Raw genomic sequence first — 20,666 nt, 5'->3', positions numbered from 1 at the left:
ATGATAGTTGTTAAAATGTGATTCAGTAATACATTTATTAAATTATCATTCTTATTTACTTAAATCGTTTAAATATCGATTATTAAATAAATAACCTTGCTTTCTTTTCACGGTGTATAACCTCGCATTGATATCAGAATCTGATAGCGATACAAGTATGTTTACTGCAATCTAACGCGATAATATTATAATAATTTTGATTTATTTCGTTTTATTCTATTTATTTTCAACTATATAAAACATCAATTTTAAACGATTAAAATTTAATGAATTGCACAACTCAACACAGTTAGTTTTAGAAAAAAGATATCGATCTAGTTGAATGTAGTCAAATCAAGTAGACGTTGTTAGGATTTTTCAATCGATGGGAGCGCAAACACTTTGATATTTCGAAACAAAGGGAAATGAACATACTCCAGTTTTCAAATAAATGGTCCAATTTCCTGCTTACTAGTATATAAAAATAGAAATGTTAATGACCAGTTAGTGTGATGTTTGATATCATTTTCCGATAAACTAAACCACACTCTGTAAACCACAGTCTATACACAGGACTGTAAACTGCCTGATCCTGGAAACTGATCAGTCGTTCCGTCAAGCATTTGACAAATTTATTTGGTAAATTAGATGATAAATCAATGGAAGATTGAAATGGAACAAAACCAATCATGATAAAACCGTCAGTCCAAATTTCCACTTGCGACTAGTCGCGCAACTACGAAATCGATCGTCGAATTTGCTACAATTTCTATTCGCATGCGACTATAAAGTACATGGAATATGTAGGTGCTATACCCACGTGCAGAACGATCGTACGCGACTGAACGTCAGTTTGCTGGTAGAACGTGTGAGGAGTTCCAACTGAGGACGTTTTAATTTATAATACTATTAACTTATAGTGCTATATAATACTACAGAGAACGCGGTAACTAGCCAAATTCACATATATCAAACAAATTTCCACAGTTGGTTTTCTCGAAAACTAAGCCTTCTAAAGGATCACCTGCCACCCGCTTCAAATTGATAATCTAGAATAATATTATAATAATATACGATGCTATTTAGAATACCTTTAATATAAATAACTGGTATTAAATGTATGTTTGGGGTTGATATTTAATAGATTCACACAGATTGAATTTTACTTTCTATATTTCACCACCTCGTACAAAACGTCTGAACACACCGGATACACTTAGATAATGAACACGTGGTCGACTCCTAAGACAAAAGAGCGTCGTTAGGAGTCGTACCAACTTAGCTTGCAGGAACTAGCGATCATACCAACTTAACGTTTCTCAACAATAACTAATGTTGAAACGACGAACAATTTTCTACCACGATACTACACGTATGACTGCTTGTTAATTAAATTTTAATAATTTCAATAACTCGGTTAATTAAACTTTTCATAAAGGATGCCATGACAGACCGATTAATCTGTTAAAAATATATGGTTCCTTTAAAAAAAATAAAATTCATCTTTGTTCGATTCCCGAACATTTCTCACAACACGTTGACGAAGATTCAAAGTGTCACGAGGTTCACGACAAAGCCAGATGGTTGGCTATTTTTGCGAAATAGATTTAATTTTCTACCATCTGGATAGCAATATTTGCGGCTTCGCAGTAATTTCGACAAATTGCATGCATTTTCAAATTTTCTGCTTTCGCCTCTATTTGTTTCAATAGCAAATAGCGTGTCGTAAATCTCACTATCGCGCAGTTGCGTCCCAAACACGGTAAAACTCCATTTGTAAAAGTATTTGTATAACTAAAAAATTTTGCAGACGGATAACTGAATATTTGGATCGTAATGTAGTGTGATCTTTCTCCACGTTCGTTACTTTTCGCTTTGATGCTACACGGCTTTAAAGAGGTCAAACTCGAAATTCTGAAAATGTAGATTTATTATAATTTTATCGTTTGCTCAACGTAGCCTGTATATAATCTGCGATGAGATTAAACGTGCCAAGTGTATATTTGAATTGCGGCGAATTTCACTTTGATACTTTTGATAATTTTAGAATTGTAGCTTACTGAATATACACCTTGTTTGCACAGGAGTTAGACAAAATAATGAAAACACCGTTTACATGGCATATATATGATATATAAGAGTCGTCCCGATTATTTTGTACAACACCTGTATATTCCTCGATAATTTATTTATAACATTATATTATCATATTTTGCAGCTTAGGAATCCAAATTTCATCGATCACTCTGCACCAGCAAGGGCGCGAACATATGCCTAATTTGCTGAAGCGAAAAAGTAGAGATTGTTATTAACGATGTCAGATATTGACGTTAGATTGATATTACTTCCGACAGGAAATACTTTTTACCCCGCTTGGAACGCACTTTTCGCGTCCACAATGATGATACTAATAGTCTGCTAGAAACTTTGGCGTCGGATATTTTTCCATTTTCCATGTATCTTACAATAACAAGCGTTATCGACATATTATATTACCCTCAGATTAGTAATATCGTTAAAATTTTTAACGAATGATACTTGACTAATATTTGACCACCTGAAGGATTAATATCTAATACCTGCATTGATGCTCGAAAGACTACCAATAATAATAATAGAAATAATAGCATGTATTTTCTTATTTTTATGACGGGCGACATGTTCGATTATTTTTCTGAATTTGAATATATTTTCGAAAGCGTAGTATCTAATACACAATGCAATTTAAATTGCAGCAGAAACAAAAGCTATGCGGGAAAACGGCAGAAATGTGTAAAATAACGGAGATATTTAGATTGCTTCGCATATACATATATTGCAGCGTTAAAATGCTAAATTTTTTTACAGCATTAAAGCAGTAGTTTGCATTCACTTACCCCTGGTAATTTAATGTTCTCAAGCCCTGGGAAAATAGAAACCAGAAAAGCAGGTTTTGAACTTGAAACTCGATTTCAAGACTCGAGGAAACTCTGCTTCATTCCCTTTGATCGTTACACCAGTGATTTTCTAAATAAATTAGGTCTTCCGGTTCAGTTACAATGAGCTTACTCTTCTCTGATAACCCTGCCGGTTACATGCAGAAATAAATGATGAAGTTGCGAACAATGTGTCCTTGAACCGCCCAAACTTTACAGAAATTTCAGTGGATTCTTTTTTATTCTTCAACTTGCGTGGTTGCCTTCGATTCTAAGGAGGAGGAGACTAAGGAGTACTTTCTGCATGGGTGGAGCTAATTTGTTCCAAAAAATATGCAAATATCGTTTATGTTTGCTAGGGGCTCGTGGAGGGAGTTTGTTCCGCGTAACTTTCCCGCTATGTGGCAGACCGGCAACTCCGAGCTTGAATACGACATTTTCCTGCTTTGCAAAATTGTGTACGTGCCTCGCTATTGACCCTCTTGGGCCCAAACGGCTGACGCCAGTGCTTCACTCGAAAAGCAAACATTTTCCTCTAAAAACGGAACAGATAAATTATGAATAAACTATGAACTCATGCTGAAAGATGAGTATACCGCGGAATTGTAAAACAGCCTTTAACATTAACGTATGTTCGGATATAATGAGATGAAAAGAGAATTACACATCGCATTGTTTCTAACTTACACTTGGCATTCATACATTTAACACTATTCTGTCTATCTTCTAACTAACGAATACGTATATGTTTTTGTTATGACCACACACATCAACGTCGACAACGACGAACTTGCCATGCAGCGTTTGTGCATCTTCTTCAATAAAAGATATTTCTGAAAAGTATTTCGACAACTAATCACTCTTTTACCATTGTGCCACAATGCTTTATCACGTAGAACGACGACAGGAATCCATCTATGTAAAAGAAGATGCATTTCCATTAAAAAATAATGCAATTGTTGTTGCACATGCAGCATTGCACTTCTAGAGAAAATATGGTCCTACGAATGTAGTAGCCATTCATCTTGCTCCTTTGACATTCTTGTGTAACTGTATTGGTAACGGAGTTATAACCTGAAGCAATTGCGTAGTTGTTTTATTGCGTTAAATATCGTGACTTGCAAATAAAAGAAAATCCATTATAACGTATGTAGTTAACGTAATTAAAAATGTTAATATTTCTTCAGTACTATGTAAGTAGAAGACTATCCTACATATTATTATTTTACTAAGTAAATATGATACAGGATGCTTTTCGTTATTGTTATGGCGTCTTATATAATGCCATTAGTTAAAGTAACTTTAACCGCAAAATTTTCTTTATTATTTGTGTACTCTCCCGACCTAGCTCCATCGGATTTTCATCTTTCCCGGTCGATACAGTACACGTTTGAAGGAACACATTGTCCAAGTGTCGAAAAAGTGAACAAATTTGTTGACGGGTGAATTACTTTCAAAGATAAATCATTTTATCATCGCGGCATCCACTTTTTACCAGAGCAGATTCAGGTATGATTCAGTAAGCATGAGTTTTTCGAAATTAACGCATTTTTACGCCGAAAAGTCTCTCGAAACTAATTCATACTCGTAATAACTGTCAGTAACGCGTTGTAGATGACAGTTGGAGGAGTAATGGATTTCTTTGCAGGTTCCTTTAGAATTCTCCCGGTTATTAAATCAAGGTCAGGAGGTTGCTTGGGGTTTAGGGATTTGCATATTATCTATTTTACTTCAGCAACGGTAAACAGTCTGATACGAGTCGAGAGTTGAAGCAGCGTCTCCGGCTCTTCTTTCAATTGTTAGACTATGGATGTGTCCGCACCATTTATCGGACGGAAGACCCTTTCGAGATACTTGGCAAATGTTGTTGCTTTTTCTTTGTTCGTCCTAGTCCATTCTGCATTTTACGCTCTAATCGGTAGAACTGATCTTGTTGATTGTCCTACTTTTCTAATGACTCGCTAAAGTGAGTAATCTGCGTCTTCAAACGGTGTCAAGTTTTCCGGACATTCTTTCATGAAACGTTCACTTCTTTCCTTAGAAGCTCTTTCTGGTACAAGTTTGCATATACCTGTCTGCACTAGAGTATTAAATCGTTCTACCGTGTCATCTGTATCTTTCTCTGTTTATGGCCAAATATTCAGTTGAATTGATAAGTCGGCGATCTCGCGCAACTTATTTTACAGTCTGTTTTAGCGTTGCAAAGTGTAGGTGGTCTTTTGTCGGTGCCCAGAATGCATTAGTCGTTGTAGGATGGTTGGAAATCATGCGTGAAATCGGAATGTTACTAAAGTGAAAATCTGCAAACGAACTTGATGCGTAGTAAGTAGCTGCTACTCGATCCTGTTCGAGAATCGGTCGGACCTGGCAGTGAATCAGAGTTTTCCTAGATGTACCTGACGTAGAATCGAGTACTTTCTGGGTTTGTAGATGGGAGATGAAGCTATTTGAAAGCTATTTGAAGAGTTAAGAATTTATCTCGGCATTCTAAATTTAGAAAACGGAAGCAAAACGGAAGAAAGAAGAATGCTGATGATATGTCAAGGGTATCGAAAACGATTCGTCAATTACAGTTATCAAACCATATCCTCAACGAAACGTCAATTTGAAAAGCTTTGTTTCTAATCAGATGTCAAAGTGTAAAAAACGCTGACTTCAAGTACCTACGTACGATCTACTATTGTCATTGTATTACTCGAGCAATGTGTCAGTTTATCGATGTAAAATACGTACGTGTATAGTCCAAGTCGCGTCAATTGCTTCTATATACAGCGTGTCCTATTTTAACCTACTACTACAAATATTACGTAAAATAAACTAAGCAGGGGCAAATATTTTTAGCGACTTGTTTATTGGGTGCAGTTGTTCAAGTTCAAGGTATTTGCTACGCTACAATATCTCTGAAAAGTAAAACACGTTGAGACTCGAAAGTCATATTCTTCACGCATGTTTGACAGGCTCTCTCTAGAAAGAAATTTCTTGGTCGTCTGTACTTTTTATACGCGCACACTAACAAACTATTGAAAAGTATGGTATCAAAATTCGTCTTGTCCATTTTCAACAAATCTTGAGACACATATTGCAATTTGCTTCCTTGGCGCTCCTGATTTTGCTGTATCAAAGACCAGTCTGGAAACTAATTTAAACGTTGCTTTAATTTAACCATATTTTAAAATGTTAAAAAATCTTACTTTAAAGTAAAACTAGCTAAATATTAAGGTGAATCCTCTCATTTTATATTAATGTCGAATTTTAACTTATATTTAGTGTCGAAAAGGAATATGTGTTTTTGTCGACATTTTGAGTTATTTATATGTTATTTATTATTTGAGTTTTTGTTTCTTTCAACTTAGATAAATTGATAAAGATATAGTGATTAATTCTTCTTTGTCAGTTATTTTCAGAATTCAGAATATTCATTTTTTTCGGAATTGTTTTACTATTAAAACTGCGTCGCGTCCAAGAGTCAAAAGTTTCCCCGTACAACAACGTACCATTAATATTTAAAAAACTGTAAAAATAATATTTTCCAAACTTTAGTATAATATCTTCAAATACCGTTAGTATTCTGGTTTGCTAACAATATATCCAAATTTTTACTTTTAATATTCAAAAACTAAAATCCACAAATATCTCTAACTAGTTTCGATTGGACATGGCCCTCGATTCAGAAATAGATAGAACTTGACGTTATCATATTCGACACTTCGGACGCTGAAATTACCGATATTATATATTTTACGTTACTGTTATTTAAAAACGATGAAATGAGAGGTAAACTTCTCTTTAAAAAAAGATTCTTCTAGTCATTTTACAGAACATTAGTTTTTTAACAAGTTTGTAAGAACGATTTTGCTGTAATCAATCAAAAGGCCATTTTTGCAACGGCTTACTACGAGGATTGCGTGTTAAAACTTTCGACTATGAAGGTGAATATCTTCATTTTATCGTGTATAGTGTAGATATATACTAAATAACGTATCGTCAAAGTTTCAATGAAATTGTGAGAAAACCAATATACAAATACCTTAACAGAAAGTCATGAAAGTAATTACATCATTCGATTAACACACCACGCCATGTGTATAAAATATTCGTAACTGCATTTTTATAAATTACCGAAATGGTCAATTTGTATCAAAGATTGATATCGATAAATGAAACTAATTCAAGCACTTGAAACATTGTATAAGAAAAAGATTTTCCCGAGCAATATAAATATAATATGTCTAGGTTTTTTTTATATACAGCGCTCAGTTTAAAAATATCTTAAAGAAAAAAACAACGGAAATAATCAAGCCATTGGTACGGTTTATTCAAAGTTATCAATGGTATTTCGTATTTCCTATTTTGAGTTTTGTATTCTTATCACAAGTTTCACAGAATCTGAGAAAATCGAACGGAATAAAATCCAAGGCAAATGTAAAGTTCAGCAATTCCATATAACGGATAGAATCGTGGAATAGGAACAAAATCGATCTTCGTATGGAACGATAGCATACATCCGGCGACAAATTGTACATATTGAAACGAATTTCGAAGCTTTCCAACCGATACTCCTATTCAATACGAGAGTAAAATTCAGGAAATTTCAAATCTATTAAATATATAAGCTTTGCATCAAATAAAAAATAATTATATTATATCAGATATATTTATCAGAGGGTAATTACTTAATAAGATAAAACAAAAAAGGAAGAACATGCCAAGCAAATTGTTCCTTTTTCAGTTATTCCAAACATTCAAAGACAGCGCATCTCTATATTAAGCATCGAATTGATTAATCGAGGAATTGTTTAAAAAGCATCCACGTCTAAATATAAAATTTCATATTATAAAGTACTTTACTTTATTACATATTACATATTATAAAGTACTTTAAAGTAACGTAAAGTATATTGTTTCAAGATACAATGGCAGTAAAAAAGAACTATTGAATTTCTTACATAGAACGCTAAGAAAGAAATTAATATATACTACCTAATGAACATTTGCGCTTTTTAATTTTAAGGCTTATTTGATTGCAATACAATGCTGTCCGATAACGAGCTATTTGCAAATTTATAATACAATAGAATCTGTGTTACGTGAACGTGCTGTATAAACAGTATATTTCCTATTACAATACTCTATGTAAATGTACAGTGTCCAGTTACTCGCTTCTATAGGATTTATGACATAATTACGAGCAAAAACGTACTTAGAATTAATAAAAAAATTAAATTCAGGAGGCTGCAGTAATTTGATAAGTCTGATTGAACATGAAAAACGGAACACTAGAGACAACACGGGGTAAATTTTTGCCGCATGAAGCAACAGAAGAAAATGAGAAACTAGGCTCAAGCGGAAACGACGTGGATCAAATCATTGCAATATTACAAAGAATACCAGGGTGCAACGATCGCGATTGCGATAAGATAATCGAGCACATTCTTCCGGCAAAGTTACTTTACAAAATCTCCGAAACAACGGCCAAGAAATGAGTAGTCAACGTGCAACCAGTGATAACAGTGGCGAAGATGCGTCATCTCGTTCCGAGACGTTTGAAGCTTTGGAAAGGGAAGAAAAGATGGCTTAGGTAGTTTGAGACCTAAAAGAAACGCGATTTGGAGCTGTCAAAACAATTTAGGATCATAGGTTCGACTTTCTTAATGCTGTTAAAAAGGAAGAAGCAAACATCGGACGATATTGTCTTTTTGATTTTCTATCCTACGAATAAAATTATTTAGAAACAAATTGTATTAATCTTATTTCGTTTTGTCTGAAATATGACATCAAATTGAGTGCTAACCGCTTGTCGTTCCGTTATGTGAAAATCCTCTTGCGTGAACGCTTTTGTCGCATTGGTTCATATGGTTCTACTGCAGTTCCTTTCGACGTGCGTACGACTCCTGACTGTCAATAAAAAATATTGGAAACGTTGCAAGTATCGACGATATACCGAACGAATAAAATACTATTTCGCGTAGTCAAACGATACACATAATCGTTGGTTCACCTAGTTTTTTTTATATATTAACACATCCACTCCGATCGATATATATATATATATATATATATATATCCCACGACGAATTTTCTTTCTGGCCGCCCCTTTTTTCGTGAAATTCCGCTATTTGCAGAGCTGATATTTCCCTCGTTTTGCCACATTTCTCAATAAAATAAACACTAATTGAGTATTTGCAGAGCAAGCTAACGTAATATAGAGAAAAGTTCTACGGTGTTGATATAAACAAACTTTATTATATTGTAATGTACTTTATAAATCTTTCAAATATGCAAGTACTGTGCGGAATAAACATCGAAATGAATACGGGGATAGTGCCGGTAAATTCGTAGAGAAATACAATATGGCCATTGAATCAAAATTGCTACGGAACATTGGTGCCCCGTACCGCCAAGTCTGAATGTCGTTTGAAAAAACAACCGCAGTAAACGTGTTAATAATTACGGATAACTTAACTTTAAATTTTCATTTCATAACGCTGCAATATCTCGGGAAATAACTGACAAAATCAGCCGGCGACAATGTAAAACATTTCATTAAATGAAAAAGACAATTATATTCGTATGAGCTTCAATTGGAAATATATCGTCGAGTATGATTGAATGCTGTATTTTTGCAAAGCGAGTTAAATGGTAACATTTTGTGCCGCAAACAAGTTAAAAAATATTATTTTCGCATGATCTTGGACGTTAAACATATTTATTTTCGAGTGCTCCGAAGAAATTTATTTTTTCTTTGTACCACTATTATTCTTTTTATCGAAATACGTATGTATCGTACGGAATTATACTAATTTTGTGACTGCAACTACGAAAGAGACAATGATAGTGAAAAATGAGTCCGATGATATTCTTTGTTCTTATTGGAATAACGAAGAAGGTGTTTCAAATGCGTCATTCGTGTATTCAACGCGTAGAAGACAAATTAACGCAATATAAGTTTAAGAAATTTGTCTTTTTTATTGAAATAAATATCATCTTTCATAGCGAAAATAAAGTTTTTTGAAACTTCTTTACGAATTTAAACGTTTGCATAATCAACCATTAACATACGAATATCTATTAACTTTATCGTATTTTACCGCTTACTCATTGGAGTAAGAATCGTTTGCTTTTCTGGAAAAAATGGCACTAAATTAAGTGCAGTTACCCTACTTACTCAAAAATTTTCTGTTATTTCTTGGAAATTTGGAAAAGATCGATTAAGCAATTAATCGAACGAAAGAAAACTACGCTTAAGAGGATGTGCTGTATCTTTCACCAGAGATACAGCTGGGTAGTAGGCATTTTGTTTGAGAACAAAAGTAAGAAATGTTTGCAAATGTATGCAAATAGTAGAAGCAGCAGGTGTCAGAAGAAATCAGAAACAAGACCGTTATTAAAGATGCGCACAGAGGACGTAAAAAAGCTCGTTTACAGTTTTCACAACAACGCACTCGTTAAGGGAAAAAATGGCGACAGTTATTTTTGTACGTGCAAAGAGATTTAATCCAGACGGGCTTGGTGACTTTTCACATTATTCCCACAATTTTAGGAAAGGAATACAGACAAATGGGCGGAGAAAGCATTATGGTTTCTGCCAGAGTTGAATACCGCGGAAAATGCGGAAAAGATTTATGAACAAATGACCGACTGGTAACAAGTAACATTCGTTCAATTGACGTATAAAAAAATAACTAGGAAAAACGTTATATTTCAATAAAATAACGCAAATAATCGAAGAGAAGATACTTTAAAGTAGTGGCTAATTTCAACATACCGCATCGTACTATACGGAATTTCCAATATCCGAATTAATGGAGAAACATAACTGCTCGGATGCGAGAATTTTCGCGTCTCTTTTTATAATTATTATTCCATGTTTCAAAATCAATAATACAAGAATAATTACAAGAAATGCGATATAACTGTAATATTTTTTCTATTATTTATGGACTCTGCAACGTTTTTACTGCTAAATCGAACCGTGCTGATACATGGGACTGCGTTAATTATATTCCGTTTGTCTCTGAAACCATCTAAAGTCCAAGTCCTCTTTCTAATGCCATAAACGTTTCAAAATAAGAAGGCGTTTCATCTTTTTTCCTGCATCAGAACTTGAAATGTTAATAATGTCATTTATCCAAATTTCAATATCAATTTCAATATTTCTGGCGTCATTAATTATATGTCCTCTAACGTTGTAGATTTTTGAAATTTTTACAACACTTCCACGTCTTTTAAAAATTTGTCAAGTATCTTTTCTCTCCTGCCAACGCCCCATACAACACATTTTCTCTTTGACGTCATTAGACACAGGATATTAACTTCGTGCTAAAGTAATAGGAAAGCAATATGAAATTATAAAAAGGGCATGTAATGCTAAAGAGCATGAGCGAAAGGTATTGTTCCGTTAATATAACAGAAACAGTTTCGGATAATGAAACGTTCGGGTAGTCAAATTTTCGGATAATAGATCACTGAATACTGCAGGTTCCTATAAGAAAGGAAGGCAATTTGAGAGTGCTATAGATATGAAAATTTATGTTAAACACAGATGTGTTTAAATTTGATACAAGCGTACTGTAATATTACGTGAAACGTTTCCAAAAAGTGCATAAACGTTTTATCTAAACAAGATACAGGCGCTTACACAAGACCAGTCGACGATATTTTTCATAGGATGATCTAATGCTTTAAAGCTTTATTGAAACGGAGTTATACAATGCAGAGCGATATAATAACTGATCGCCTTTAATATATCCGTTATTTTTAAAGGAGAGAAACCGTCCTTGCAAAAGTTGTATGGTATGGAGAGGACCGTGACGTGGCGATAATCATCTTTCTACAGATGAAGCATTCTCGGAGATTTTAAGATCACTTTTATTTTTCTAAGTGGCTTACTGTACTTTTTATCTTCGGTGTAATGTAAGCAATGTTTAAACATCGATTTCGACGGCCTCTCGTATAAAGCCGCTCGATAACAAATAAGGACACAAAAAGCGAGCTTGACGTCTGACGCTACAAGAGATATTCAAAGTGGTGTCTGTTTGCGTCGGTGTAACATTGGAATTATTGGATAACTGGTCTGTGTGTTTCCGGATTCAATGTACGAGTGATATGATATCAACACGATGCGATGGTCCGACCGATGTAAAACGTTCATTCCTATACTCTTCCGTCTATTGTCCAACAACCTTGAATTACAGGTCGTTGAAATCGCCTGAACATCGCTCGTTTTACCAAGGATAAAACTGTTTAAAAGGATAGAGGAGATTTTGAAATTAAAACCCTTCGCTTACAACAAAAATTATCCTCCTCTATACCATACAACCTTCATTTTAGGAAAATTCACACTTTCACAGTGATTCCAAATCGCTAAACGTGGCCAAGACATGAAAAATGGATTTTTCGTTAGAGGCATCTTAATTGTTAGGTACTTTGACGTTGACGATTCGTTTGGGTACTCCGACAATGTACCAATGGAAAAACCACAGAAAGTTTTATTATTTGTATCTGCGCAATGGTCGCAGGTAAAAGATCGCCGCCTTCATTTGTCACACGACAATATATATTTAATTAATATCAATTCTGCAAGGTGGATACGGTTTCCAGAAGTAAGTGGAATATTTAGTTGGTTAGTTTGTACGATTGTCAAATTCATTATGATAAATGAGGGGTAAAACTCTACGCATAAACATCGAAGAAGCAGAGTAAATGTTGCGTATTCCACAATATCAGGCTAAAAATCTTGTTCAGATTAGTAGTTGACGCTACTATCTTTTAGTATTTGCAAAAATTAACTGCCACTGTGTGCCACCCTGGTCGTACGACCATTTTTTATGATGGCAGGATGATCACGCTATTAGTTTCAAGCGTATTTTCTTGAAGACTGCGAAAAATGCAAAAAAATTTGTCAAGTAAATATCGTTAAATATGGTTTTGGATAGCATTATTGTTAATTTCGATATTTAACATTAATATATTTATTTATCTATTAATATTTTTTATGCTGATACATATGACAAAATGTATTTCCTACAAACAGGTATTGAAAGAGATTTATTTATTTTTAAAATATATTTTTTTTTTAATTATTTGAACATATAACTATTTTTATTTCAAATAAACTCAATTTTCCAGAATCGATCGTCTGATTTGGCTTAAGGATTTACGTTAATACATTTACTGCTGATAGAAAATCAGATTCTGATATTTTTCTAACATCATTTGTTCCACTGCAATTTGTATCTGCGGTATCAGCGATCGTTGTATAGGAAACATTGTAGGCCAATAAAAGTTCAATTTCTGCATGAAAATACATAAGCAACGATGAATGAAGTAGCGTATATCGAGAAACAAGTACAGGAATTTGCTGCATTTGACACAGTTATAGATGGGAAGGAGATTTTTATCTATAATAAGGTTCCCGGTAAGCGTCTGTGTATTCGGGCCAATCTTCACAATTACTCGACGAATTTTGACGTGGTTTTCACCATTTTAAAGAGTACTTTTCGAACAAGCTTCAGTTATGTAACTACCGTGTGACCGTAAAGGGTTGAGTAGAAATCGAAAATATAAAGAAGAAGCTTCTCTGCGATCGTGTTTTTTTATAATCGCTGTGACGTTACAGCGAGGAAATATGGTCCTCCTCCAAGCAGAGCCAATAGAAATTCACGAAATCGTCAGCCACGTTATTTTTAAAAAAGATTATATAAGTACATATCGGCTAGTATCGTATAAACCTGAGTCAGTGTTGCCAATTTAGATGTTTGACATTTATCTAAACCTACGTGACTTTAGTTACCTTTGGATGTAAGAAGATGCTATTCGGACGTTAAATGTAAATTTACGCGTTTCGATATAATTTCCAATGTTTTTGAACGACTTTACAAAGCTTCGAGTAGAACGCATTTTTGCAAGCCTCCAAGCAACGTTTGATTTTTAACCTGCCACGGAACGAAAGGCAGGATTATCGTACCATCATGCGTGTATGTGTGATTTCGTGAGCAGGAAAATCAATTCAATTTGTTTCAGCGATCGCCGATTGTCGATCGCTCGTGGCGATAAATGCTATTTAGCTGTTAACCGACGAAAGAACTTTGATTCTCGATCGATTCAATTACTTAATCAGAAATTTTCATCAATTACTCTTGCAACAAATACCAGATCAAAGGAACTTTGAAAATCGGGTTTCAAGAGTTTTCTACTTTCCGAAAGACCTGTCGTTGTTTCGCTAAATTTAACAGCTACGTCTCTTTCTTCTCACGTCGTCGCCGCTAATTACCACGTAATATCATTAACAAATGCGAATTGGCCTGAAAATTGTTCTACAATTCGCGTATAAGGTACTAATTAATACTCGAAACTACGCACAAGTTCTTAGATTAATCGTGATGTAATCAAAGAGCATAACGTTTTTAAATCATAATTCCGCATAATTCCTATTTGCATATGAAGTGCATATAAAATATGATATAAAATATGATGAGAAAGAGGATGCACGAAGATAAAATATAAAACGGAATATTTTGTTGGATTTTACAAATAAATTCTCATCATTTTATATGAAAATTTTGTAAAGTGTGAAATTGGAAATACATATAGGCGAACGTGTTTGGTTAGTAATTAAAATAAATGGTTTTAACCCCGTTTTTTTGCAAAATAAAATACCATCTAAATGCAATCTATAACTCGTTAAATTATAACTTTGTTTAATTTTACATGTTATCTTATTTGAACGCAAATACATTACTGCTATATGTTGAATGATCCTGACGAGAATCTGATTGAAACCAATATCTTATTCAAGAAGTTATGTCAGTTTTACAACTTAAAGGAACGAATGTAAATAAGATTAATTATGATAACAAATAGCAGAAATAATATATAACATAGTATACACATCGACAAAGGAAAGTACAATAACAATGTATAAAACACGAGATACGTGTTTAAGTAAATTTTTATGAAATATCTTTTCGTAAAAAACATTGAAGAGAAGAAAAGTCGATTTTAGTCAATAAAATTACGAAAACTTTAAATGAGAAATAACAAAGACAATAACATGGATTAATTAAGTTATGTATTTTTAAAGGGGAGTAATAAAAGAATTGAAAATTTTTTTTTAATTTATAAAATATTAAGTGAAAAATAAAAGGACTTGACCTCCTGCATATATACATATATATCGATAAATACCCCAACTACCTATACTTTGAATATATTTTTATTACGGCTATATACGTATTGACATGATTAAATTCAAACAAAGTACTTACCAATTATCACAGCTTGAGTAGTCACTGGAATCTGTAAGAAACATAAGTATACTTTTATTTATACAATTTGGCTCGTGTGTCTTATATTATGCGAGGTAGTTTACTTTATCTAAATAGCGCATTTGAATAACTTCTAAATAATGCGTTATTTGAAAAATTGTTATACTCGTTCTGAAGAATACATATGTGTACAATATTTTCTTTGCGAGAGCGTTTTGGAGATAGAAAGATCAACTTTGTTTCTTTAAATGGTTTGCAATAATGAAAATCGATAAAATTGGTAAAATTTTGAATGAGAACATAATAATTATTAGCCCTAAATTTAATAGACGAAATACTTCGTTATTGACGATTATATATAGCAAGTTGGAAATTGACAGATGAAAAAGTCGTAAAAGGCGAACTTTACTTCGTTCTTCGCTATTTCAACAAATTGCAATTTTTTCAAAGATTTTTTGCGTGTCATCTAGTAAATTAATTGTTTTAACGTCTCAAAAGGAATCAAATCGTTTGGTCCAATTTTAAAGAAGCTTATTCAGCTTTAAAGGGCGTGCGAATATTCGTGTGACCGACTGCACTTCAAATCAATACGACTTCGATACACAAGAAATAGTCAATATAATAAACCAGTTACCTAAAACGTTCGTAATCGTCAGAAGTTTCAACGGTCACGGTTCTTTTCCGTGTCTAATGAAACTGATACGAGAAACAAGAAAACAAATTGATCATCGACCAAACTCAAATAATTCTGCTTAACACATCGGGATAACGCAAACTTTAGTACGAAAAAGAGTCGATTTAGCTCTGCAGATTTATCACTGTATAGTAGGAATGTGGTGGATTCAGTCGAATGGTCTGTACGTTCTGAACTAGATGACAGTGACGACTTCCCAATACCGTTAAATATCCAAAAACCACGCTTCTATCTTTCAATATTGAGCCAGAGATGAAAATTTCAAAAAAAAAAAACTGCAGTAAATATCATAAAATCACAAGCTAAATTAGTCAAACTAAATTAACTATTAGATCGTCTGAAAAGCGTCTTTCTTTCACGATAATACAGCTTTACACAAACATGCAACCTAATCTGTCAAACGTTGTAATCTTTATTTTAAGAGAACAAAATGGATCATAGGCAATTCAATCAAATAATATAAAGCATATATTATTTTCTTATAAAACGAAAGAAACTTTTAGGGACAATTATAAGAATAGGAAGTACAGATATTTTTAAAAGAAGAAAATCGATAGCAAAGAATAATTAAGAATACTAAGCAGTGTTTAGTATACATTGATCTTGTACAGTGACACAACACTTACAGTATGTACGGTTCAACAGAAAACTGCACTAAAAGCACAAAATGAACAAAGTTTCAAGATTATCGGAACGTTAAGTAGAGAAGAGTATTGCATATCCCCCTCGATTGTCGTACGAATTTTGCTTGAAATATTTTTTCGTATCATTCGTATTCTTTCAGATATTTGAGCATTTCCAGTTAAACGGAACATACTGTTATTAACTAAGAACGTTATCCCAAACGAAGCAAGAGGACGTATTCTATCGTAGAATATGCATATAGCATTGTTCCAAGCAAAAAGCCCCAGATGACATGTAACGTGTATAGGGAAAATTTGTTCGGTATGTTGACTTGACCTTCAAGGTGATTGCAATCGGTGAAGCGTGCCCTTTTCCATATATCTATTAATCCTTTCCAGAATCAAACATATTCGAGTTCAAGTATACGGACACCTGTTGCAATGTCATGAAGCGTCAATCAGAGTCTCGCAGGGATCAACTTCAAATATCATTCTTTTCCTACTAGGTATTATTGAATTAACTACCATCATCTAGTAAAATGGATCGTACCTGCAGACAATACCACCGTACGCCAAACATGGCAACAGTTGCTTCAAAACACACTCGACAAAGTACAAATATTCGCTGGAAAAATTTGGTTCATGGAAACCTCATAGAGTAAAACTACCGTAACTGTGTTCTCCAGAAGAAAAAGGGAGGTCGAATAATCAGAACTCTATTCGAGGACACGAAAACTACTTATTAGTAGTAAGTCGAAAGAGATCTTGCGATTAACTCTCTACTAAAAACTCACTTGGAGTTTGCATACGAAGAAACCTGCTACCAGGGCGAAAAGACAATTCAGTTTACCTCTTGGATAATACACTCACCAAGAATAATACAAAGCAACAGCACCCGGTAATTAAGACCTAAACACGCGAGTGCATACCACGTACACTTAATTACGGAGGTATCCCAACTTCTAAATGAAACGGAGCATACTGCCTGATTTCTCTACTAATTCTTGCAAATTTTATTCCACTCTCGCGGTCTGCTTATATCAAAGAATTAGAGGAAGATAAATTCATTACTCGCAACACGGAAATCGATAAAACAACTTGATTTAAATCTTCATCTTAAGGGAAAGCGACGCTGATACGGAGGTCTAGCATCCGCTCATTCGAGCGAAATTAGTGGCGAGACAGGAAATAATTCATCGCGTCGTTATTTCCCGAAATTTGAACCTGGCGAGGCAACCTAAACGGTAGCTGTCTTGGCAGGTAGTTCACTGTGCGTAAAAAACGCACAGGAAAATCCAGTAGTACTTTGAATAATAATAGCAAGATATCCTAGACTGTTCGCTTAAAAAAGAAAAAAAGTTATCGACAAGCTAAAAGTTCAGCAAATATCATTTATTTACAAAAGTTAACAGTTTCATTGAATTCCTGGCCGAAAGTATTAAAACAAAACAACATATCATCCCAAGAAGCAATCTCAAGTCCAACCTACATAAGAAAAGAGTAGTAAAACATCTCTTGCTTCTTGCAGTTGCTAAAAGACATAAACCTTTTCTAACTAATCCAGTGCTGCAGTGTACATATAGTGTAGCGTTGGTTATCCGAGCTCCGTTTAACCCAAGTTCCGTATTATCCAAGGTATCTTGAACGTTACGGTAATACTTTCCAATTTGGCCGGTATCTCCGATTCTTTTCAAACTTCGGTATATTGAAAAGGACTATTTCAAAACTGAATGTACATAAACGCAAATTAAATGACTGAAAGTAAATAGTAAAGAGCCACAAGAACTTAGTATTTATTAATAAAAATTCAAATAACAAAAAATAACAAACAACGAATAGATAAAAAAGATGGAGTGATTGCTTGCATTCGATTTTTTCAATTTTCCTACCATAGTTTATAATGGAAAAATACTTGCTATATACATGTTTGCGTTCATTTTTCACAACTTTCCCATTGTTTCTCGGGAAAGTGATACGGACAATTTTTCTTCCTTGGGAGACACAAGAGGACCTTTTAAAGGTCGTCTATTAATTTTTAACTTCGAACGATGCCAACGGCCCTTGTTTAACATCATTCTGTCGTATTAGATCGACGAAGTCCACAGGCGACAGTCAGTGCAATGCAAGTCGCCTCCAAGACCGAAGAAAGCACGTATGAGTCGTTCACAGTTCAAGGCTTTCTTCAACATGAAGGGTATTGCGATAGCAGAGCGGACAGAGAGCGAGCCAAACGGTAAATCGGCGATACTAGATCGAAGTGCTGACAAAATGACGAGAACGCGTGAAAAAGAAACGGGTGGATTTTGCACCAGCGACAACGCTTCGTCGGTGAAGCAGTTTTTAGTAAATAAAAAAATCACTGTGCTTGAACGCCCATTCTATTGGCCAAAGCTCGCTCCCTGTGACTGCTACCTATTTCCGAAAATCGAATCGATGCTCAAAGGAGCGAATTTTCCGTCCACAGAGTTGTGCAAGTTGCAGAACTGTTTTGAACAATGGCAGTTCGTATACAGCTGTGTATCCTGAACTCGGGACCAACTATTTCCAAGGCAATAAAAGTTGATTTCCATAGTTTGTTACAATAAAAAAGACCGTTTATTTTGAAAACGGTAAAGATAATTTAACGCAAACTTTTTATCTATGAGCAATAATTATAATTTAAATGTTAAAAGATTCGTTTGTACCAATCGATTGAAGTTTCGTGTCGTTTCTTTGGCATTGTTTTCTTTCACAAAACTTTGCAACTTTCCGATAGAAAAGTAAGTTAATGTAGCGAGAAAAAGAAGACCGAGTGGGAAACGTTAAGAATCGTAGTAACGAATCGTCGAATCGGTCGTTTTCACGGTTACGCGAAATGGCCCGCGAACACATTTTAAAGAGAACTCGAAGCGAACGAAGGCGTTACGACACGGCTGGTTTCGAGGTGGAAGCGGTTCACAGGGTGGCCAGCAAAAAAAAGCACACGTGACATCTGCCGTCCATCCAGGCGAAGCTTTTTTGTAATAAAGCGACGAAATCCCAGAAAAACCGTCATCGCGGATTAAGCGGCCGCCGATATTAAAGCGCAATCTGAAATTCGACGGCGGCGCTGCCCAGAGAAGCGCACAGCGGCAAAGGGAAAGCGGGAAAGAGATGGAAATAGGAGGCAGGGAACAAGGAGAAATAGAGAGAGAGAGAGAGAGAGTTGGGGGAGGGAAGGAAAAAAGGGTACAACGAGTGCATCGGCGCATCAGCTATTATTTGCGCGGCAAATGGTCGTTTAATGGTTCTCGTTGCGTATACATGGAAACGAACGTCTGCCAATCGCGGTGTCGCATAATTGTTTTTGTAAAGTGCGCGCTTGAATGTCGCCATGATACAAAATAGCTGGCCAACCGAGTATCACATAAACAGCTCAGGCCGAACGAATAGGCGGTCAAGCGTTTGCGATCAATTATCCGTCTGCCTAAATAGAACTGTCCGATTGCTTTAACTAATTGGAATTTATGCATTAACGCTCATTACTCGTTTTCAGAAAGTACAGGGCGTTCAAGTTTTTTCCGTCCATACGTTGCCGCTATATCCTGCCGTCCACAATGAGAAAAGTGTCATTGAAAACATTGTTAAACAGTTATAACAGAGAAAACGATATACGAAATGAGCGGTAACGAACGTGCGTTAATACGGTACCAAGCGCGAATGCATTGGAAATATTTACATCTGCTACTAGTCAGAAGGTACGATCGACTACGATCCAATTTACCAAAGATTCGATCGCAAACGCTTATCGTGTCCTTCTATCAAACTACATGTCGATACTTGTAATTTAGCGAGATATGGAGAATTTTATTTTTCAGCGAAATTAGATTACGATCGTTAAGTAAAGCTTGACGTGTCGAATAAGATTTTTTCGCTATATTCCAATATTATTAATATTTCACGTCAGCAAAAATGCAGCAAGTAAACATTTTTGTGTCGATCGTAGATTTCCGTTGAATATTCTAACTTGCTTGCTAACTTTTTGATACATTTTTATTAGAATATCTCGACTGTTTTATATCGTGTATTTGTAATGGTTAGCTTAATTTAACAACAAACGATAATAGGAATAGTACAGTTATCCTCGAAGAAGACGATATTCATCTAGTAATTGGTAGTTACTAATTAGTGGATTAGATTAGTTGATAAGAATTAAATCTTAAAAGAAGAT

At 34.6% G+C, this 20,666-nt stretch overlaps 1 protein-coding gene across 1 annotated transcript in view; it reads right to left on the bottom strand.

Moving 5' to 3' along the window:
• The window catches only part of DIP-lambda (Dpr-interacting protein lambda), a 560,727-nt gene that overhangs the window by 515,687 nt on the left and 24,374 nt on the right, over positions 1-20,666 (bottom strand). The window contains exon 2 of the mRNA XM_069130556.1: positions 15,161-15,191. The gene's annotated coding sequence lies outside the window, so the exon portion shown is untranslated. The remainder of the gene's footprint in view (positions 1-15,160; positions 15,192-20,666) is intronic.

This window comes from Bombus flavifrons, chromosome 17 (genome assembly GCF_040668555.2).
Source record: "Bombus flavifrons isolate JBK064 chromosome 17, iyBomFlav1_principal, whole genome shotgun sequence".
In the NCBI taxonomy this organism is placed as follows: domain Eukaryota; kingdom Metazoa; phylum Arthropoda; class Insecta; order Hymenoptera; family Apidae; genus Bombus; species Bombus flavifrons.
Note: the sequence above shows the minus strand (reverse complement) of the source record. Positions and strands in the feature narration are given on the sequence as shown.